This window comes from Canis lupus, chromosome 4, assembly GCF_011100685.1.
Source record: "Canis lupus familiaris isolate Mischka breed German Shepherd chromosome 4, alternate assembly UU_Cfam_GSD_1.0, whole genome shotgun sequence".
Lineage (NCBI taxonomy): Eukaryota > Metazoa > Chordata > Mammalia > Carnivora > Canidae > Canis > Canis lupus.
The window spans coordinates 1099887-1124594 of NC_049225.1; the positions used below are offsets into that span (position 1 = coordinate 1099887).

Below are 24708 nucleotides of genomic sequence, written 5' to 3' on the forward strand. Positions count from 1 at the left end.
TTAAGATAAAAAAATATGTAATATCAGTGTGCCAACATGTCAAAGTAATAAACTAAATTTTTCTAATTAACAACCATCAAAAAATAGTAATTCATTTTGTCAGCATTGTATAATGTAAGATATATAAAATATGAATAATTTCCCTAAATAAAATAGAAATATTCTTTAATAATCAACTCCAATTTTACCCACATTGTCATTTCTATGATCTTTTTTTGTTTTTTTGGGTGGGTTGTTTTTTGCTCTGCCATATAGATGTCAATGAAAAATAGATATAAAACTCTAAGAAGTAAAAAAAGAAGTATGGAAGTCTTTATTAAAATTAGATATACATATTATTACTAAAATAAAGGATAACTTTTTTCATACATGATGCAGATCAAAATTAGTGTGATAATTCTAGAATATTAAATGTATTAAAATACAAATGACTCAGAGTTTATTCTTCAGTATCCATTTTTATATGCTCATTAATGTGCAGGAGAATGGAACCTTTTAATTCTTTTGATTTTTAAGCCTAGAGTCTCAAGGTAAATATGAAATAAAATAAAGTATTTTTCAGAGAGAGGGCAGTCTCCACCCTTTAACATCAACCAGAAAAAGAAAAAACAAAAAAAAAAAAAACAAACCACAAACTTACTTCCACAAGCAAGAACAAATTTACATTCCATAAGCACTTTGCCCAATAATGTCAAAGACCTTTTCTTATTTCTTGAAACATCTCACACCTCCTTTAAAAGATTCAGAACTCGGATGGCTCATTTACATAAGATAGGTGGAAGCAGAGACATCATCATATGCCTGATTTGGCTGAGCTCTTCCTATAACCTGTGACAAATGATTTGTGCCTTCCTCTTACTGACCCAGGAGCACTTCCATGTGCCTGGTGGAAAATGAAAGCAGATCTTGCATGCATTGTGTGACTTCACATCTTAAGACAATGTTAAATTATCCTCATTGTATCCGTAAGTTTTTGGTTCCATATTGATCTAATTCTTTATAATTAAAACACATCTGAGAGGTAGAGAAGCTCATGATTGAGGTAGTATGGAGTGCATGCAGACCAGAAGTGCTGAGAAGCAGTAGAGACTGGAAGTACTGTACACCCAGATTGATGGGGCTCAGCTCCTACCTTGTGACTTATGCAAACAACAATATTTTTAGCCTTAACTACTCTATCTGAAAAATGGGCATGATGATCATAACATCCACTTCAAAGAGGAACACTATGTGGAAAAGAGGAATTAATAATTGTAAAACCCTTAGAAATTCCTATGGCTCAGTGTATTCTAGGCGTGATAATTTTCTAAATTTGCCAGATCATACTGAATCCAATGAGGATCATTAAGACATTTAATTATAAGCTTCTATAACAAATCTGTGAGTCTGTGCTTAGATTAATATCTATCTCTCATGTTGGTCTTTTATTCTGAGCATTCACTCCTTCATGTAAGATGTTTACTGAACAATTGTTGTCATTGTATGAATATACAAATGTAAGAACAAAATGATTTAAACAGTGGTGATGTTCTAAAAGAAAGCATGCTTAAGTTCAGTATCTTTGAGTTATCTTCTTTGAGTTATTTGTAATGATGCCTTTCTTGGCTAAATTCCTATTGTACTGGGAGTAGGCAACTTATCAAAGTCTTCAGCTGCCAACCACAGTCTTATTTGCTTTTGATATGTAATTTGTCTCATTATATTTTGACTTTTGTCCTTAATTCTCTTAAATTACATAGATCTGAAACTTGTTTGCCATACAAATATAGTAAAGCTCACTATATCCTAATACATGGTATCTAATACATAAATTATTGCTATGTGAAAAGGAATTGAAAATCATCTTTCTGTAGCATAGCTTACTGTCATTTATATATTGGCCAGAGGCTAACCCAGCTTTTATTTATATTGGAAAAATAATCCCACTGTGCATCAAATCAAAGGAAGCCCTGTTAAGTTTATCTCTTGATCTGTTCACTAAAGCACTAAAGAGGTCTGATTTAAAAGAGTGTTCTGGCACTTTCCACGTATGGCATAACCCAAGTCTGTTTTCACTCTAATGAGAAACAGCTGAAGGTGGACATGCCTTGAGCTTTTCTTATCCTACCATCCTCCTCTCATCCCCACTACCACAACTACCTCTGCCCTTCACCTCTATGGATATACTTATGAGAACAGTACTGTCTAATTTCTAACCTTTCTGCTAATTAAAGCCAGCTTGAGATAAATGAGATTATGATAGTCAAGCAGCAAGCATTCCTTTTATTAGTCTACTCAGATTACCATAACCAAATGCTGCAGACTGGGTGGTTCAAAAATACAGAGAGCTCACAGTTCTGGAGGTTAGAGAAGACCAAGATGAAGGTTTTAGAAGATTTGATTCTTGGTGGGAGGATCGAGTAGGTGAGGGCTACGTTTTTTTTTTTTTTTTTAATTATTTTTATGTATTTATTCATGACAGATACAGAGAGAGAAGCAGAGACACAGGCAGAGGGAGAAGTAGGCTCCCTGTGGGAACCCATGTGGGACTCCATTCCAGGATCCTGAGATCATGACCTGAGCCAAACTACTCAACCACTAAGCCACTCAGGCACCCCTGTTTTGTTTGTTTCTTTTCTATAAGGTCACCAAACCTCTGGGATTAGGACCCATCCTTATGATCTCATGTAACCTTAATTACCTCCTAAAAGCCCTATCTCCAAATAAAATCGCATTGAGGGGTAAGGCTTCACACATGAATTTGGTGCTCTCAAAAGTTATTGTAACTTTGTGACCAAAAAGGAAGTGGTTTCTGTTTTGGCCTAGTCTGCCAGGATTGTATACAGACCTGATAGCAACAATCACAATACTTTTCTTACAAAATTAAGTAAAGAAAACACGGGGCAAATAGAGGTTTGCACAAATGCACAGCAGTACTGCAAATGTTGCATATTCTCTGATGATCTGCTTTCCTACTCCTAAATACACTGAAGATGTATATTTCTGGAGCAATGAAGAAATTCACAGAAATGGTTAGAAAAGACTAAGGAGTCAATCTGAGGGCAGAACTTACTGAAGACCAAGCAAATAGACGAAAACACATCTCTAAACTCCCAATTCTTTGAACAATTAAACTTTACAGTCTTTTAATGCCCTCCCTCCCTTGCTATTTCCGTTTCACTGTCAAGAAATAATTTTTCATCCTGCAGTGTAAAAGCCCCCATGCCCAGCTACTGTCTGTTTGGTTGTGCAGAAAGAATAAGACAGAATCACCATCTCCTCTCCAGGAGCTGTTCATGCATTTAAGTCCTTCTTGAGAAGCTCTTTGGTTTTCTTAATTGCTCCTGCTTTTTCTTCTATTACTTATCCTTGTGATTATCCTTTAATTACTTTTCAAATTCTCCATGCTTCTCTTGAGTTATGGAACCAATGTACCATAAGGTCTCAGCAAGGAGGAGCCTAACAACAGGATTACCTGGCTTTTTTTTTTTTTATATTTTATTTATTTATTCATAGAGACACAGAGAGAGACTGAGAGGCAGAGACACAGGCAGAGGGAGAAGCAGGCTCCATGCAGGGAGCCCGACTCAGGACTCGATCCCGGGACTCCAGGATCACACCCCGGGCTGCAGGCGGCGCTAAACCGCTGTGCCACCGGGGGTGCCCCTCAATTGCCAATTCTTAATTTGTCTCTTTTTGTCTCATTTTGTCTTTCAAAATTGTAACTAACTGGAGGCCTTCAATTATTTTGAATTATTATTAATTATTTGAAATTATTTTGAAGATGGCCTCTAACCAGAGTTCAAATTTCAGAGTGTTGATTCTGAAACCCTAATTCTCTTCAACTCCATAGGCATACTATATTCTCTATAGACTCACTTGGCCCCAGCATATGCAAAATGCTCTGGAAGATGAATGGCACCATAAACAAGGCAGATTTCTTCAAAAGACAGTGTCCCATTTTTTTTTCCCTTGCCTGATAGATTCCAGTGTCTGAACATTTATCTCAAAGATATATATATATATATATATATATATATATATATATATATATATATATATTTGCTCAAGATACCTAAGAGACAGACCACCTTTCAGACTCAAGAGAAAGAACCTGGAACAGATTCCAGGAAATTAGCCTTGGGGGAACTGACATAAGATGCTGGTAACATCTGAAGTCACTAATTCATTTTGAGATACTTCCATCCCCCATGGTCTCTTCCCTCGGGATCCTTAAAACATTGAGACAAGTACCATTTGATTGTATATTTTCACAACTGAATTTTCTAGACACTTGGTCTTAGGGGAAAATCCTCAAATGATGTGCCATGGGGAGCTGGAAGCTCTGAGTCTAAAAGTGAACATCGCATTTGACAACAAAATACAGAGAGAACCATTCAGTCCACTAGTCCTGTGCACAACCGAATTAGGAGATGTCAGCATGACTGAACAGAAAAAGTGAATACAATTTAAAACATTTAGAGTTTATTTAAAATTATGATTGACTATTTTATCCCTAGCAACAATATTTAAAACTTAAAATGGATGAATTACTATATGATGAGATCCCCAGGTACACATGAGGAACACGCTTAATGTCACTTTCATCTACCTTCAGATAACTGAGCAATAGTTACTCCCTCAAGCTGACATTTTATTTAAATCAAACAAATACATGGACTACATTATCTATGTCTCTTGGCTAAATGATGAAAAGTCTGTAGCCTCTGACCTTTAAAATATTTTCTTTTTCTTTTTCTTTTGATAAGAGCCAGGAAATTTTTGTAACAACATGTTGAGTTAAGGTAAAATCCTTTAAGCAAACACAGGGCATATCCACAACATTAAAAAAAAAATTACTCTTAGAATCAAGTCATTTGAAAGTTTTTTTTTTTTTTAAGATTTTATTTATTTATTTGAGAGAGAGAGAGAGAGAGAGGCCATGAGCCATGAGCAGAGGGAGAAGGAAAAGCTGACTCCCTGCTGAGCAGCCTGCTGAACAGGGAGCCCACCATGAGGCTCAATCCCAGGACCCGGAGATCATGACCTGAGTTGAAGGCAGATGCTTACTTAACACACTGAGCCACCGTGGTGCTCCCCTTTCAGTGTTTTTTTTTTTGTTTGTTTTACGATAAGATTTTATTTATTTATGAGAGACACGGAGAGAGAGGCAGAGACACAGGCAGAGGGAGAAGCAGGCTCCTTTCGGGGAGCTTGATGTGGGACTCAATCCCGGGACCCCAGGATCATGACCTGAGCTGAAGGCAGACCAGACCATTCAAAGGCTGAGCCACCCAGGTGCCCCTGGCAAATTTTCTTGAGTGATACTGGTTGTTTAGCAAATTTGGTCTCATCTAGAGCCATTCACCAACCAAAGGTTTCTGCTTTCTGATGCTCTTAGCTAGTGTCCAAACAACGTAATTAATTCAACTTCGGATACTTTATAGCTTGTTATCAACACTCTGGATTCCTTTCTCTTGAATTACTATATACATAGCTATATAGCTATATGTATATGTGCTTAGGTATTTTGTTACAAGCTGATGAAATAGAGATAAATATATATTTAAAAATTACCAGGCACTACAGATCACACAAACATTATGAATTTTTAGGAATACTAATACAAACAACCATATGCAACTCTTAAATGATGATTCTTTCCCAAAGCAGCCAGAAAAACAATTAACCATGAATTTCCACGTAAGGGGTAATTTTTGAGAAAACAGTCCTATTTTTAAGTGATTTTCTCCCCATAAGATGAAAAAGTACTTTTGCATGAAATACGCTCAATTTATGTTAATATAGCCCCTTCTTTTGGTGATTATTTTGTCCTGCTGGGATCTGCTTAAGAATTTCAAGTATTAAAAAAAGAAAAAAAGAATTTCAAGTATTATATGTCCGAAAACTTGCTCTCACATTAAGTTGGAGAGGCAAATTGGAATGAAAATCCACGGCATTCTGGATGTTAGAGCAAAAAAGGAAAAGAGAAATGAAGACAAAGAAAATTCCACCTACCAACACCTACTCTCCCTCTGAAGATGAGGTGACCCTTTGAATATGTTCTAGAATCATGCTTAGAAGCATTGACATCCCTATGGTGCTTATATTTTTCACTTTACAAACTTTTGTTTCCACGGCTTGAATTGACATATAACAATATAAAAGAACCCCAAATCTTCTCCAACCAGACAACTCCCATGTGCCCCTCCCAAATATTCCATTTGGAGTTCATCTAAGCACCCAGGATTTTACATGTTCAAACCCTAACTCATGACTTCTCCTCCACAAAATTAGACCTCGTAACCCATGTGCTACTACTGTGAATGACACCGAAACTGCCCTTTGCACATTTATATCCACTCTCCTTGTTCTTGCCTCCCCTCAGACTCTTACCCGATCACATGGAGACCTTCCTTACAACTAGGCATGGCTGTGCAAGGAGGAGAAATGTTCATGTCTACTTCTCACACTCCTATACATTATTGATGGATTGCAACCCTTCCTCCATCACAGGAAAGCCAGAATGATCTTTCTACAAAATTCTTAGATTACATCACTCCTTCGCTCAAAATCTTCTAAAGGCTTCCCCGGTCATTTCGTCTAGAATTCAAGGTCCTGCAGTAGTCTACTTGGCCTTGCAATGATCTGCTCCTCTTCCATCAATTTCTGATTTGATGCCATTTTCACAGTTATCCTACTCTCTATCCAGTCTCTTGGCTCCTCTCTGCCTCTCCTCAACACCTCAAGCATACTCCTACCTCAGGACCTTTGCTGATGCTGGTCCCTTGCCCTGGCTTCTTCTGGTCTCTTTTCCAATGTGGCCTTACTAAAAGGGATTTTTTGAACCCTGTCTTTAAAAGAACACCGTGGGGATGCCTGTGTGGCTCAGTGGTTGGCATTTGCCTTTGGCTCAGGTCGTTATCTTGGTGTCTTGGGATTGAGTCCTGCATCAGGCTCCCTGCAAGGAGCCTGCTTCTCTCTCTGCCTGTGTCTCTGCCTCTCTCTCTCTGTGCCTCTCATGAATGAATAGGTAAAATCCTAAACAAACAAATAAAAGAACATTGTGCCACACCCCTTTCCTGCCAAGATTCTTTGTGGCCCAAATATGCTTATTAAGACGGATCTCCTTAGACACTCAACATTTGCATGTGTATCTCTGTACTTTCTATCTGCCTCCATCTGTACCATGACCTCCAAAAAGGCACAGCTTTTTGTTTTATTCTCTGTCAGTCTTGGTGTCTAAGGATCTCTTAGTTTTAGAATCTCTCAGAAAGAGGAAACATATGCTCTCTGAAGACACAGTGCAAAGTTGGTGAAGTACAGGACATCCCAAATACAAAATAATTTTATATTTGGGGTGGTAATGTGCAGCATTATCAAAAATCTAATAAATAAGCCCTGCTTTCTACAATTCTTTTCTTTTTTCTTTTTTTTTTAATATTTTATTTATTCAAGAGAGACACACACACACACACAGAGAGAGAGAGAGAGAGAGAGAGAGAGAGAGAGAGAGAGGCAGAGATATAGGCGGAGGGAGAAGCAGGCTCCATGCAGGGAGCCCACCGTGGGACTTGATCATGGGTCTCCAGGATCACGCCCTGGGCTTAAGGCGGTGCTAAAACCCCTGAACCACCTGGGCTGCTGTTTACAATTCTTTTCACTCTTACTTTAAAAAAAATTCTAATCAGAGAAATTTACATTTGTATTCATGTTCTTATCACCTTTTTATGGAAATGTTTACTTAGCCTATGTCTGAATGTAAATCTTTCTATACACAAAGAAGTGTTCTAAGCTAAGGCAACGCTTGGTCCCACTAATATTTTATTACTCGTCATTCCTCCTGCATCTTAAATTTGTGACACTTCAATTAGAATCCTCCTCTGAAGAAAAATTAACTGAAAAAAATCTCACTCTGTGTTTTTCAACAAAACAAATTAGCAGCATTTCAAGCAGATCATATTTTCATTGTACTTGTTATAAAAAAACACTGTGGAGAGAATTAAAGAGGTTTACATTATTCTAAAACAAACCAGGAATAATGATCTATCTATCTATCTATCTATTATCTATCATCTTCCAGAATATCTTTTAATTATGATCTTCAACCTTTGGTTTTTGAGTTAAATCCTTTTTAAAAAAGATTTTATTTTTGGGACACCTGGGTGGCTCAGCAGTTGAGCATCTGCCTTTGGCTCAGGGTGTGATCCTCGTCCTGGGATTGAGTCCCACATCGGGACTCGAGAAGCCTGCTTCTCTCTCTGCCTATGTCTCTGCCTCTCTCTCTGTGTCTCTTATGAGTAAATAAATAAAATCTTAAAAAAATAATAATAAATAAATAAAAAGATTTTATTTTTTAAGTAATCATTACACCCAATGTGGCACTCAAACTCAAAACCCCAAGATCAAGAGTCGCACACCCATCCTACTGAGTCAGCCAGAGGTTCCCATGGTTTTTGAGTTAAATCTGGAATTGTGATGTTCAATGGCGAATTTGTAATATTGGGAATGAAGTGATATATTTCTAATAACCAAGACAAGAGAAAAAATAAGACTGCAGTTCAAGGACTTAACTATCCTAAGGACACAAAATGATTTAAAGGACTTTAGAAACATCTGTGTTTTTGAAAGTCTTGGTATTCCTTAAGTATCATTCTTTCACCTCCCTAACATAGGTACCTCAAAAGTACCACTATCAACACTTTGTCTGTTAATCTGTGTTACATATTATGTACAAAACAAAACAAACAACTATGTCTTGACTTTCTTTTCATTTAGTACACATCAACAAAGTTTTATTATTTCATTAGGGATGTTAAGAAGATAAATATTTTTAAAATATTGAGAAGACAAAGTCCAGCTGTTTATAAGCAAGAAAAGGAAAAGAAAAAAATTAAGGAAAGAATTTTAGATTGAATACAGAAAAGAAGAACACAATGAGACCTAAGGTGAATAAAACTTGCCTAAAGGCATATATTCTTTCCAAAGTGTTAGTGAATAATAATAATAAATAAATAATAATAATTTCTTAAAACTTGAAAATGTTTTTATTAACACTCTAGTTCTAGTTATTCAAGTTCATCCATTTGTTCAGTTATTAAACAAATATATATCGAGTGTCTGTACCAGGCACTCTCATATCGATTAAGACAGGATTCTTGCCCTTGGGATGTGAAAGTAGCACAGCTTCACCAAAAAGATTACTTTCTGCTGCTATACTCCTGTGGCTTGAAGACTCTCTGTGCTCATCCCTGACTTGAATTCCCCATAGGAATTCACTAAATTCACTAAATTGTCAAATTTTTCTTTAAATGCATTATTACCCGATGTTTCCGGAACTCCTGGCTTTTCAGAGCATCGAAGATGCAAAGATCCCTCTGGCCCACCAGGACTTCAGGGCTGGAGTCCCTGTGGATGGGCATGAAGGAAGCCTTCATTCTGGCGCTCCAGAGCTGCCTGACTTACATTCAGATAACTTCCCTATTACTTTGCACATGGCCTTTCCCCCTCTATCCCTCCTTTTGACATAAAATTGAGCTGTTTTTTAAAAAAAATTAAAAAAAATATTTTATTTATTTGAGAGATAGAGAGAGAGAGAGAATGAGCCAGGGGGAGGGGGAGAGGGAGAAGGAGAAGGAGATTCCCCACTGAGTAGGGAGCCCAGTGAGGGCCTCTGGCCCAGGACCCTGGGATCATGACCTGAGCCAAAGGCAGATTCTTAACTGACTGAGCCACCCGGGAGCCCCTAAGGTTGAACTACTAAAGGCCTTTGTGAGTTCTAAATTAAAATCACTCTTCTCTGAACCCTAACCTGCAAAGGCATGGAGAAAGCCCTTTATATACCTCATTTCATGGAATCTTTTCAACAGTCTCTCTGTAAGGTGGGCTGGATTACTGGGAAAGCAGTGGCTAAGATAAGTCAGGAAACAAGGCGACTCCATTGGCCCAGAGCTGCTGGGTACAAGTTTATGCCCATAACCATTAAACCATGCTACTTACTGCTTATATGGAAGTACTTTCTAAATCATTGATACACTGACATACAATATTGTTAGACTCAAACGAAGAAGAACATATACAAATAAATATGTACTAATGCAAATATGCACTTAGTGGACTTGAATAGTCTTAGCATTAAAATATAGAGCATATAAAACATTAAATTTTGTATTGATACTGCAGTTTGAATAAAGTTAAAAAATACTCATCAAATTTGTGTTGAATACCAGTATGGTAAAATATTTTTTGGGAAAAAACCATAACAATGCTTCTAAGTTAGTGGGAAATACATATATGTATATATGATAACATATATGGTAATATACAATAAAACAATATATAATACACTAATTATATACAATATTATATACTAACAGATTTATATTAGTCCCTTCTTCAAATAGTTTGATGAAGAACACTGACATATTAAAAAAATAAAAGAAGGTATCATAACTCCCTAATTTTTTTTTTCAGACTGGCAACTACCTTAAAAGCAGAGTCTTGTTCATCATTGTAAAACATCCAGTATGGCATAATGCATTCATAACAGTATTTGATGGTGATAAGAATATACTTATATAGTAAATTTTATATATAGTATATTTTGTTCTTGAGTGCACCTGGTTAAAATATGTCATATTTATCTTGGTAAAGGCAGGATTTTTTCTGATTTTGTGATATGAAGACCACAAACTTGTTATATTTGTTCAATGAAATGTAAAAGGAATGGCTTTAACTATGTACTGAACTGATTTTTTAAAAGTATATCTAAGCATTTCTATGATCTAATTTACTCAGAAAGACCATGTTGTAATAACAATATTGCATGATGTTGTTCTGGAATATTCCTGCCCATAAAGCACAGTGATCAATAATCTTTGAACCCAACACCATGATATAAAGGTAACATTATCTTCCATTAGGAGTTTATTAACAAATAAATTTAAAGCCCTAGATCAAATATAAAACTTGTAGATATTTTCTAAGCATAAGTGAGTCAATTAATTATTCTTGGGCATTAGAGGACACTTTTTACATCTCATTAATTTTCAAAAAATTACTATGATTATTAAAATATAGTATTAATAGAATAATAATGTTCTAGGTAATCTGGCACAAATTAGACAATAACACAAATCTACTGAATGAATGGATGACCTCTGACCATAAGGGACAGCATTTTTTCTTGAGAGATCAAGATAATATCTTAAATTTTCCCCAACTACTTATGTTAGTAAATGAACTGCCAAAGCGAGCACTAAGAATTTAAGTTAATAATTATGAAGAAATTGAATGACAATACATCTTATAAAAGGTGTTAATGTCTTAGGAGGTAGGTACATTATATTTTTCTCTATCTGAATTTCTTCCCAACTGAAAAATAATGGGAGGGTAAAAGCTCAAGTTAATGAAACACTGCTAATCTTTTTGGATGCTCCAGAATGTTGAGCTAATTAATTTATTGCATCACTTCCCTAGCTGCAAGGGAATAATAAGTCAAGAGGGATTCATGGATCACTTAGCATTTATTCAACAATAAAGCATTTATGTAGTGGCCACTTTGTACTGCCACTAGAATACTATGATGAAATGATGGGGGTCCCAGTACTCAAAGAACTCACAGTATGAAGGGGCAATGATCAAGGACATCAAGAAGCTATAATACAGGGTGGTAAGTGCTGGGTGACTAAGAAGGAAGGGTTTTGGGGTAAAAGCATGGTGAACTGAACTCTGCCTGGGGGAGACGATCAGGGCATGAGGAAAGGCATCAATGAACAAGCGAGATGTAATCTGGGTTTTGAGATGAATGCACATGTGGCAGGTAAGGGGGGGGTCAGCGTACTGCAGGCAGAAAGGGCAGCATGTGCAAACACAGTGTTTAGATAATTCCCAGGAAACAGGAAGACGCGGGAGTAGTGAAACTTATATAGGATTGGTGGAAGGGAGCTTGCAAAAAAACTATGTAATTTCAGGGTGAGTTTGTAGGACTGGTGCCTGCAGGTACCACGGAGTCAATAGTTTTATTTTGTTTTGTTTTGTTTTAGATTTATTTATTATTTGTGATAAAGAGAGAGAGAGAGAGAGGCAGAGAAACAAGCAGGCTCCATGCCGGGAACCGAGGTGGGACTCGATCCCAGGAGTCAACACTTTTTAAGGTAGAAGGGCAACATTATGTGGTTCACTTAAAAACAGATTATTCGGGGGATTCCTGGGTTGCTCAGTGGATTAGCGCTTGCCTTTGGCCCGGGGCGTGATCTTGGTCCCAGGATCGAGTCCCGCGTGGGGCTCTCGGCATGGAGCCTGCTTCTCCCTCTGCCTGTGTCTCCGCCTCTCTCTCTCTCTCTCTCTCTCTCTCCCCCGTGTCTCCCATGAATAAATAAATAAATTCTTAAAAAAAAAAACAACCAGATTATTCTGGGATCAATGCTGAGAAAAGACAGGAGTGAGGTAACACTGGTGGCAGAGATAATCGAGGAAATTATTGAAAAGGACATTAGAGGGCAGCTGGGTTGGCTCAACGGTTTAGCCCTGCCTTCAGCCCAGGGTGTGATCCTGGAGACCCAGGATGGAGTCCCACGTCGGGCTCCCTGCATGGAGCCTGCTTCTCCCTCTGCCTGTGTCTCTGCCTCTCTCTCTCTTTCTGTGTCTCTCATGAATAAATAAAATCTTTTTTAAAAATAAAAAGACATTAGAGTCATTAAGTTGCAATGAGGGGACATGCAGGATAATGGGGGAGGGGTGAGTCAAAGATAGAACACAATTTGGAGAGCTAGTAAGACCCAGACTATGGGGGAAGCAGAGCAAAAGGTTTTTATTACTGCTTTTGTTTGTATATTTGGGTGAGCACACAGAATACAGAGACAGTATTCAAAGAACTACTGGTTACAACTCCCTTGCCCTGTTTTTGTTTTTGAGATAGCCAATGAAATGACACGTAACTGAGGACCTCATAGAATATCTAGAAGAACTCAATTTGTGTTAGATACTCTTTTATTTCTCACTACAATCCCAGGAAGAACATACTACTATTTTCATTTTTAGAGATAAAGACATCCCATTTCAGAGAAATTAAGTACCTTTCCTAGAATTATCGAGCTATCTAGTTCGTGGCTAGGGTTCCATGAGTGGTACAGCTAAAATGCAGATGTGGAGTGAGACAGAGCCCCCAAACATGTAGTGGGTCAGGACATTTCTTAGAGCTTACATGTCCTGTGGCATCAGAAAGGGTAGGCAGACAGAAAAAACATGAAAGTCCAGCAAAATGCTCAGTGAGGCTGAAGCACAAGATGGTTGTGTCTGAAGGGATGAATGAAAGGAGGAATAGCCCGTTTTCAGGCAATTGATTTCAACCCAAATTAGAAGTTGAGCTTAAAATGGAGATGGACTACCTCTGAGTTTGTTTCCCCCAAAAGAGTGTGCCTTTTCGAGGGGAGATAGCATGTCCTGTATTTAAAGGAAGGGCACAAACTTCCTTTAGTACAGGTTTCCACATGTGTCTCTAGGCTCCATCAGCAAAGCCTTCCACTCCCTCCTTTTCTGCAGCCCCGCAGCCTCTAGGCTCACTCTTTCCAGGGTCCCTGTCAGAATATTCACACTCCCTGTACACTTTTTTTTCTTATGCACATCTGTGTCCTTTCACTAATTACTCAATAGTAATTACTCAAAGGCACCTTTTTTAGAGCAGGGTTTCTCCACCTGGGCACCATGGACATTTTGGTCTAGATAATTACTACTTGGGTGATAGGGATATCCTGTGCATTGTAGGAAGTTTGCATCATCCCTGACCTCTGCCTACTAGATGCCAGGAATGCTCGCCTCCTCCGTTGCGACAAACAACATGGCTCCAAAAATTGCCCCACGTCCCACAGTGGGCAAAATCATCCCGGATAAGAAGCATTGATGTGCACGATGAGGGTTTTGCACTGAGAAGGTAAGTGTTCTGGTTATGATGGGTCATCTTTCTTAGTATATGGGAATTACTGGTGACTCAACTTTATTGTAATACATTTTTTTAGTTACATGAAAAGTGAGGATGATATTATCTAAGTCACAGGGCTGCTTTGAAGATGAAATCAGATGACCAAAGCAATGATACGCGCTAGGGGTCCTACACAGGGGCTGGACCGTAGCAGTGTCTGGTAAATATGAAATAGTCAAACAGATTAAAGGTGATACTCAAGTGTTACCTGCTTCACATTAAAATAATCAATTTAAGATAGTCTTTATAAGTTGAAAAAATGTCCCAGAAAGACAGCTTTCAGTACCACCATGTTGACATTTTGTTTACAACTTGGAGACAGGCTCTCAAATTTATCTCTTATTCTAAATAGGAAGAACATACATTGCAACCAGAAGTGAAAAATATGCTCAAAGTGAAATTATAAAAGAAAGGCTATTAGGAAAAAAAAGAATATGCTCAAAGTAGGTAACTACTGTAACTAGTGGAAGAAGAATATAAATTTGAGATATTGGCCACTCATTACTTTATTCTACCTGCCCTGATGTTTTAATACTTTATATTAAATTAATGAGTATGCATTACTCAGTATTTGGAAATGAGCTATATATTAACATGGAAGAGGGGTATTTTACTGATGATTCATTCTTTCCTATGGATTTATTCCCATTAGTTTTTCCATATTGAAAATAGACTTTTCAATCTCTTAAGGCCAGAATTCATACATAGGGATTTCTCTTTATCTTTTATGTAATGTTGCTTGCAAAATATGATTCCCTTTTTAAAATTTTTTTTATTTTTTTTTCTGATTCCCTTTTTTTTTCCTTTTTTATTTTTTGAAGATTTATTTGTTATTTTAGAAAGAGAGAAAGTATGCAAGCGGGGGGAGGGGAGCAGAGGTAGAGATAGAGAGAATCTCAAGCAGACTCCACGCTGAGCATGGAGCCCAACACAGGGCTTGATCCTAGGACCCAGAGACCAGGACCTGCACTGAAATCAAGAGTTGGATGCTTAACCAACTGAGCTACCCCAAAACCCCATTTTTTTTCTTTTTAAAATGATCAAATTGTGTGTCATGCTTCTATGAGAATTGATCACAAGAATTTTCATATTGTATTTGCAATTTGAAATTTGATGGAAGATTTTTTTAAAAAATTGTATTTATATATTCATAAGAGGCACAGAGAGAGAGAAGCAGAGACATAGGTAAGGCAGAGGGAGAAGCAGGCTTCTTGCAGGGAGCTCAATGCAGGGCTCGATCTCAGTACCTCAGGGTCACTCCCTGAGCTGAAGGCGGACGCTCAACCACTGAGCCACCTAGGCGACCCTAAGATTTGAAATGGGGTGGATTTCAAGAGCAGGACAACAACATACAGTTTGTGCCATTAACACCAGAAGGTGTTGTTTCAGAAAGTAAGTAGCACTTTACTAGTCTTTGTTCAATGATTCTAATCAGAATAAAGAAAGAAAGAAATAAAGATACATTCATTTTTTTCCCAAAAGCTTAAAAAGTAACAAAATAAAAAACATGTATATCTGGTAGTAGTCAACATAATAAAAACAGTGTTAGGCAAGCACGCATTTTTTTTTGCCAAATGAAATAAAGAATTTGAAACAATAAAATTATCTCCACTTTCCTGAGAACCTAGAAAGCAATTCTGAAACTATAGCTTCAACTTGATTGCATAAAGTATCTCAAAATTTAATGCTGACAAAGGAACCTGGCTAGCTCAGTCAGTGGGGTAGGGGGACTCTTAATCTCAGGGCTCTGGATTTTAGCCCTACACGGGAGTGTAGAAGTTACTTTAAAATAAAATCTTTAAAAAAATTTAATGCTGACAGTGGTAGGCAGCAGAAGACAAAATGAAGACTTCTGAGACCACTGAGGTTAAAAGGCCAATGAAATTCAATATACAAAATCCTGACTTCAATGGATTTCTTTCAACCATCAGCTGAAACACGACTACAAATATAAACAAACAAATATAAACAAACAAACAGATCCATACCTATGGTTCAGGATAGCTATCTTGTTCCTATTGCTGTGATCCTTCATATGAGTTCAATGGTCCTTCCATATCATAAACACTCCTTACTCCTCGACTCCCATCAGGTGTGTAATTTCTCTTTCTATGTTAATGAGTATGTTAATGCTAGGCAGTATTTGCTTTTCTTAAGATTTTTTTTTTTTTTCACATAACAAAATTGCCTAACTAACTTTTGCTTTAGCTGCCAGGAAACTCAGAGGCAAGCCTAAGGATCTATAGTAGTAACTGCTAGTTCCTAGGGTTTGCCTCATTGTGATTGATATTTTATTTCTCTTCTGGTTCTCTGGTTTTATTTATATTTTTCCACCCTAATTTTCTATTTTGTATAAAACTATTCTATTTTATTCTTGTGCTAACACACCTAAAATCTTTTTTTTGGTAAAAACAGCATAGTACAGATACATACATAAAAACAAGTTAATAGAAGAAGAAAATGTTTTAGAAAATTAGTAATGTAAAGAAAAATATGTTTGAGCACCGATAAGGCCAAGTTAAGTATGGACGTTCTTGATTTCAAAATACTTGTAATCAAAGTTATCATCAATCATATTTTAGGATTCTGATAAAGAAAAATGGTTTGTTTTTAAAGTCTCACCAATATGAGAATATGATTTAAGAACCTAAATATAAGAAGTTACTTATTTCCCAGGCACTCCAGGGCAAATGCAATCTGCTTTCAAAGTGAATTTGCACAACGACTGAAAAAAATAACTTCATGTATGAAGGGCTTCTAGTATTGTGAAGACCATCATATCCAATTGGACCATCTATTCCTTTTCTAAAATGCAAGCGTGAAGCAATATAAAGCCTAACATCTTATTTTGGGCTTTAACTTTGCCAAGAAAAGACAGAAATTTAACAGATAAGTAGACAGACACATGGGAAAGATTCAGATACTTGCTAGCTTTTATTTGAATGCATCAGAAGCTACTCAATTGCTCACTAGTGTGGCTCTTTCTATACTAGACTAGTGTTGGTAGCCACTCTGTAGAATTTTACCTTCTGATGTTTGTCCACATGACTCTAGCAAAGTTTCGAGATAAAGCACCTCTGCGAGGAGATTTTAGACCAGAACATCTCCTCAACATGGTAGGGAAAAAATTAAAGATGAAAATACTGGTGAAGAGGAAGGAAGTAAATGGTCCTGGCCTTAATAAAATCAAGATGAGCTGCTAACCAAAATATTAGCTTTCTTGGCCCTTTGGCTTTGTCCAAATCCTTTAAAAATGATGCCCATCTCTCTGCTTTGGCAGAACACATCAGATATAGTCTCTGATTTGACAAATTACCATTTTCATTGCTCATTATTTCATGTGTGTACTTCACTGGCCAAGTAACTTTCTAGCTTTGGTATTTCATCTGCTTGTGTCTAAGAGTAAAATGCATTGGAATTATACATGCCACAGATCCCACAAATATTTATGGAAGTGTAATGGGGAGTCCAAACATGGAGGATACTGAAAGACTATATGTTTTGTTCTAGAATATTCATTCTCAAGAGTTGGCGAGGGGAATGATAGGAATAAGAAAAAGTCTGATGCATTAGTAAGTATCTGTGACAAATGTGTAGTTTTGGAACCATTTGATGTATTAATATAAAATAAGACAAATATTCGCAATGAACTCAGTATTACCAAGCATCCATACTGTGTCTGCCCTATGATAAACACAGGATATATTTATCTTTTATATTCGATTTTAAAAATTAATCCAAAGCAACTGTATGTTAGTTTTAGAGAACCTCTCTGATTTAAAGAGACATCATGGCAAATGAAAAAAGTCATAGAAAATGCAAAGTGAAGTATGCTGAACCCAAGGTTCATTTCAGACACTATAAATTTCTTTCTCAATAGTTGTTCCATATGGTGGCAAAACGGCAGATTTTATAGAAATTTTAATCTTCCCTGTCCAGAACCCAGAGATTCAGGGATATAAGGAATTTAGAAAAAGAATGGTTTTATACTATTTGAAAAACTTTGCCCGTACTAATGTAAAACTCTACAACATAGGAAGCATCGCTGCCTGAATCCTTTCAAAGAAATTCCTAAAATGGCATGAAAAGAATCTGTGGCCTTATTCCAGCTTTATTCACCAGAGAGAATTCTACGCAAGACCAAGCCACCCTGATCCCCAAAGGAAATGCACGAGCATTTCATTAATAAGCACTGTCCTGTCCCGAATTCCTAGTGCGTGTCTGTGCACGGGTGTGTGTGCGTGCATGCACGCCCTCTCTATTTTTTTCTCCATTTACCCCCAAAATAAACCTTTAGGAGAAAGTTTAAACTATCAACTATTTTCTTAAATGAAAGATAATGCTGTGCAGGCACATTATTTGGGCAAATTAGGTCCACAAACACACTTTAGCTTCATGGATGAAAATAATTGAGGGTAATAAAGGGAGCTGTACTGCAGGCATTAATTCAACCCCTAGGAAACCACATTTAGAACCTCTCTACCGATCTCCATTACCCGAATGTCAAACGCACATTTTTGTTATGTTCTTAATGCACGCAGCTCCTTGATCTTTTTAATAATGTAAGTGGTGAAATGCTGCAGTTCTATGTGGAAGACAGCATGAAAGAAAAGCATGAAAGAATAGTTCATTACGCCATGTGTGAGGGGTGCTGACACAGATCCAAATTTCTACTCAGCATCAAAGCAGCTTACAATTATTGATTTCTCTTAAACCTCTGATTAAAATAGCATCACTATCTCTCAAAGGGTATCTTTTGACAAAAACATTTTGATGACAGCTTATCCTCTTCCCTTCCAATGGGAAGTGCAACATCTATAGTTACAGGGTTCTTAAGGTCTGAAGGAAAGATTTCGGTGGCTGAAACAGTGGTCTATAACGTCACTCTACAGTCATTATGAGAAAAAAATGTCTCCACCACAGCTCAGATAAATAACTGAATTTACATAATTTACTGGTGAAAAGAAAAGCCTATATATCTGAGCTACAGAAGAAAAGATCCTAGCTATAACAATCACCCGCCCCCCACCCAACAGACACACGCCCCTAATTCTGTTATTCTGCCTAAAACTTACCAATATCATCGTATTTTGCTGGGTGAATCATGCCACTATGAAGGAGTGACATTCAATAAACTTTAGTGGCTGTGCCATAAAATTAATGTTGTAATAATGTCACTGACCAATTATGAAATCTGTTTGCTCCTGATGGTAGTGTGAGACCAAGACGTGGATTAGGCAGCGGTTTGTGGGACAGGTCGACACTTCTGGCTTCTCAGTCACTGCCTGGAGGAGCAGGAAGGCAGAAGATTTGGCCAGAGGCTTGATGAGGCGATGCCTTGATATCTTCAACAACATCTTTTATGCCCTTTCTCCCACTTGCTCCTAAAACTCACTGCCTCAAGTGACTTGATCTTTCAACAAAACCTCAATTCAGGTTATTTATCCAAGCAAAATATAAATGATCAGTACCCATTATCTTTTTCACTATTGAAGAGGCATAAGCAGGAATTGAATAGACATTTTTCTATTTATAAACAATTTGGCTGTTGGGTGGGTAATGAACTGAATGGAGACTAGAACAGAAAGCAAGAAGGTGATTTGGGGGACTATTGTAGAATCCTGGTGAGACAAGGAAGTGATGGAAGTCACTCTCATGCACTTGCATTGAATGAAGATTTTGAAGCAGTGGTTCTAAATCCTCAGCTACACCTATGAATCATCTGAAGAGCTTTTTAAAAATCCCAAAGCCCCAGCTCCTCTCAGAGATTTGGACTTAATTTCCTGGGTACAACCTGGACACCAGCATCTTCTTACCCTGAGGGTTGACAACCACTGAGTCCAGGTCAACATGGAAAAACTGGATGGGGTAGACAGGGAGTTGTTAAAAAGAGGGAATTCTCTTGTATGGCAACTAGATTTGTTAAGTGAGTAACTGGCTAAACTGTAGTACCACAGAGGAAGACTGGGAACCCAGATTTTTATGTGAACTCTCCTGGTTTTATGATTTGATAATTTTTATAAACACATATCAATTTTGTGTAGGCCACAAAACACAACAAAGCCTGAAAAAAATAAACAAACTAAGATAGATCTGATACAGAGATGGCCAGTTGCAAATTCTGTTTAAATCAGGGAGTTAAATTCTAGTTATGGATTTCAGACTCACAGAACTTAGGAGTGAGATTCTTTGGAGACTCTTAAAAACACAATCATTAATTACCTGATCCTTCATTAAGAATAAAGGTGACCTGGTGTATTTGGTACATTGTAATTTTGAATTAATTTATTTTCTCCCTCTCTGTCTTCCAAGTTAAGTGACAACACTCTTCCTAAGGAAACAAAAAATTCTTCCAAGGTAATGGGTCAAGTGGTAAGGCCAAGTCCTCATATCTGGTTAACTCTCAGGTCTGTGCTACTTCAAATGTGGTTTTCAGCACCTTTTTTTGAGGGGAGGAAGGGAGTCGTGAAAGAGTTTTAGCTTTGAAAACACAATTATTACAGATGGGACACTTTTGTAAATTTGTAAGAGCATCTCAACAAGCCTACTGTATTCCTAGTAATATTTTAAAAGTTGAATACCAAAAAGCAATGAATCTTGTAATCAAGTGTCCCTTAGTGATAACATACCACACACACCCACAAAGTAGTCATCCAAGTAGTCTGAATTAGATCAAATCAAGAGTTACAGGGCTCATGTCTTATAACAATCTAATTTTAGAGCATTTCCTTCAAGAAAATTCATTATATAATAAAACTGTCAAATACTGTACATTTTGTTTTAGGCCATATTCCTATCATGATATACACCAAAGGAGTAATTGTCACAAACTTCAGAGATCAAGGGATCATTAATTAACTCACATGCGTTGTTATTCAGTTCATAATTTGGCATTTAGTTTCGTCTAAGCCTGTATGAATTTTCAGGAAAAAAGACGTTCATACCTGTCTGTTAGAACTTTGAACAACAGACATTGCTTTCACAAATATACCAGAGGATCGGTCATATTTCATATACTTGATTTCCACAGAGTTGTAGATAAATCTTGTTATTTTCAGAATCATATGAACATAAAATTTCCCCTCTTTCCTGGAATGGGTGTATTCTTAATGTGTATTTATCACATGAGTAAAAAATAAACGGGTCTTTAGGAGCCTTGTAAGTCATACTATAAACATATACTATTAAGCAATAAAGACAAAGTCATCTCTGACATGAATTTTACTCCTCAGAACAAACTGCATTCTCAGTGAGCAACAAGAATAACAGTAATGGTTTCTTTTGAATCATATTTATGATTCAAAACAATGGGTAAGCATATGGACATTTTACATACCTATTCCAGGTAGGACCATCAAACCAATCCAATTTATCAAGGACTCTGCTGTGCGCTGAATTTCTCTTGTAGAAACAAAACAGATGCCATATCACCACAGAAAGCTGAAAATCAAACAAATAAAGAAGAGGTAAGTTAATCTAAGTCACAATAAACTTTGAAGGAGGATACTTGGATCACTAAACCGTGAGAGAGCATTTTATTTATTTTTTTCCCATTTTACTGAGAAACAATTAACGTACATGACTGTATTAAGTGTAAGGTGTACAGCATAATGATTCAGCTTACACATATTGTGAAATGATTACTGCTATAAGTTTAGTTAGCATCAATCATCTCATATAGATACCATAAAAACAAAACAAAAAAGAAAAGAAAAATAATTTCTTTCTCCTTGTGATGAGAACTAGGAAATTTGTACCTTTTAAAAAATATATTTATTTATTCATGAGAGACACACAGAGAGAGGCAGAGGCACAGGCAGAAGGAGAAGCAGGCTCCCCAAAGGAAGTCTGATGTAGGACTCGATCCCAGGACCCTGGGATCATGCCCTGAGCAGAAAGCAGATGCTCCACCACTGAGCCACCCAGGTGTCCCAAGTTTGTACATTTTGATCACCCTTCTCCTATTCCTCCAGAGATGGCATTTTAATTAAATGAGAAATTTTACAAGTAGAGATTTATGCCAGCATTTTCCAGATACTCATCAAGAAACTCTTATCTTCTACAATACCTGTTCATATCCTATCAGGATGAATGAGTGATCCACAGCAGCTACTGAGATCTACTTACAAAATGAGTTTGTGAAGCCTACCTTTCCACACAAACATCACATCTTGTGATCTCTGTCCTAGTCACATGTCCTCAGTCTGAAATTTCCAACAATTAGGAGTGTTTTATTAGCTTTCCCTCTTACTATGTACACGTGATGCATATATATTTGTGTTATTTACAGGAAGCCAAGTATTGAGTTTCCTTCATTAGTTTTATAGCAAATAAGCAAAGAACCACTTAGTTAATACAATTTTTAAAGATTTATCTATTCATGAGAGACTCACAGAGAGAGGCAGAGTCACAGGCAGAGGGAGAAGCAGGCTCCATCCAGGGAACCCGATGCGGGACTCGATCCCAGGACCGCAGGACCCCTTCCCGAGCCAAAGGCAGACACCCAACCACTGACTCACCCAGGCATCCCCCTAATTAGTACAATTTATTTCATGGCAACTAGTATTTGACATTCATTCATCATTTTGATCAACATTTACTGAGCAAATAACATGAACCAGGCATTGAGTTGAGAACTGAGTAAGACCTGGTCCTGCCTTCAAACAGCTGGAGTCCGGTCAAATGGAAGAGCACACTGGATAAAGATCATCCCAATAGGGGCAACTAACTGCCCCACCATGGAACAGAGAGGGCACAGAGGTGGGCCCTGCCAAGCAGGAGGTCTCTGAGTCCTGAGTGTTGAGTAGTAAGAAGCAGACAGACAAAGGGACATGGGGGTGGAGGGGAGGAGGAAGATATTCAAGCAGTATATTCAAATGCAGGAAGCTGTGAGGAAGAATGGCATGTTCTGAAAGCTGCCTTAAAGGGCGTACAATAGAGTGAGAAAAATAGAACCTACACAAACAAATGGCAGCATATCTTTTTACAGATTTTAATTCTTGGAAATGAGCCTCATTGTACTAACAAAAACCCCTACCCCAATAATTGTAGAGAATTTGAACCCTGTTCCGAGATCCTGTATGCATGTAATCTCACCCTGGCGTTGCAATCTCTCTGTAAGGCAGGATAGTGCGACTTGACCCCGCACCATGCACTAGGGGAGATCGTAGTTGAGGGGCTTGCCCAAACCAAAAAGTGAGTCGTGTAGACCAAGGCTGAAGCCAGGGCCAGTCCTCCTTTGGCCACAGGGAGAGGCTCACAAGGCCAGGATTCACAAGGAAGAGCATGTAAATGATGAACATGGCATCGCCATTCTGGTCACCCTCCCATTTCACATCAAGAGCTTTTCCTATTGTATGCTACAAAGTGGGCTCTGGGCACAACGACACTGTCTCTGGTGTCACCACTTCTGCTCCCAGCTTCATGAATGCAGGTGTGGGGCAGAAACACAAGTTTGGGATTCTAGGTGCACGTTGCTTCATCTGGTCAGTTTGGATATTTTCCTTCCCTTTCTTTTTTATTTTTAAGATTTTATTTATTTATTCATGAGAGAGAGAGAGGCAGAGACACAGGCAGAGGAAGAAGCAGCCTCCCTGTGGGGAGCCGGATACAGGATTCAATCCCAGGGCCCTAGGATCATGACCTGAGCCAAAGTCAGACACTCGATCACTGAGCCACCCAGGCATCCCGAGTTTCGGTATTTTCAATGCCAGATGTCTCTACAGCCACACTGCAGGAGGGGTGGCTGCTGCATACTGCTAAGTCACAATGGAAACGTCAGGCATTTTGTCTATACCCCGCTGTGGTCCTCCAATTCCTTCTGTGGACTTAATTGTTACAGAGGAGCCTCTCCCAGGCTTGGTGGGTTTTCACCTCAGAAATTGTCAGTACTTGAATAACTTTGCTGGTCCCATGTGTGGATGAAGGGCTTTGATGTTTTTAAGAAGTTAGAATTGTTGCATCTACTGAGATGGGAAAAGAGGCCAGCTCATTTGTAACATCTAAAAATGGGGAGAGTGGGCCTGGAGATGACGGAAAGTGGGTTTAGCAATGCAAAAATGAAGAAAGCTTGTATGTGACACATAAAGAGAAGGCTTATGTAAGAAATAAAAAATCAAAAGGAGCCCGTAGCATTCTCCAGACAGATAAGAAATGCAGTTGCTGAGGCTGGAAAAGCTTGCAAAAAACTGTTTCCCTTCTTCTCCCCCCTCCCCCATTTCTCTTTATAAAATCCCAAGTGAAACTACTTAAAATACATCTTAGTTCAATTTCTCATCATGAAGGTGAGAGACTGGAAAATCTTCTGGTAGTCCCCAAATTGCCTTGCCCTTATGGAAGAGGATAGAAATTTATATTTTCAATGCTTTCCAATTGACAAATTATATGCCTGTTAATAGGCTTTCTCATACCTTACAATGTATCAGGAATTATTATGGCTTTAAAGAAGAATATTTGCTTTGAAAGACAGTTCCTGTTACAAAGGCCCTCAAGATGGAAACTAATTCCAGGCAACCACTAAGCAATAATACCTGGAAAACAGACACTAGATGTAAGACAGACAAAATTCAAATGACAGCATCACCCAGAATGCAGCGTCTAGCAATTATATTATCTTTCGACTGTACTTGTGACTACAGAAAGAAGCTTGTTCTTGGCTGGGATGCAACAGATAGAAGGTTAAGCTAAAGTATTACCCAAAATCAACAGAAAGAGGCAAATAAATCAAAACATCTCTGAGAAACCTAATGGAA

General features: G+C 37.8%; 1 protein-coding gene across 8 annotated transcripts in view; it reads right to left on the reverse strand.

Annotated features, from left to right (window-relative positions):
• The window catches only part of CHRM3 (cholinergic receptor muscarinic 3), a 495173-nt gene that overhangs the window by 217135 nt on the left and 253330 nt on the right, over positions 1–24708 (reverse strand). For 3 of the 8 annotated variants that reach the window (XM_038533802.1, XM_038533801.1, XM_038533799.1), the window contains exons 4-5: positions 21294–21397; positions 19140–19242 (exon numbers count right to left, since the gene is read on the reverse strand). The gene's annotated coding sequence lies outside the window, so the exon portion shown is untranslated. Of the gene's footprint in view, positions 1–19032; positions 19243–21293; positions 21398–24708 lie in introns of all 8 variants that reach the window. The other 5 variants (XM_038533800.1, XM_038533804.1, XM_038533803.1 and 2 more) reach the window with 2 other exon arrangements.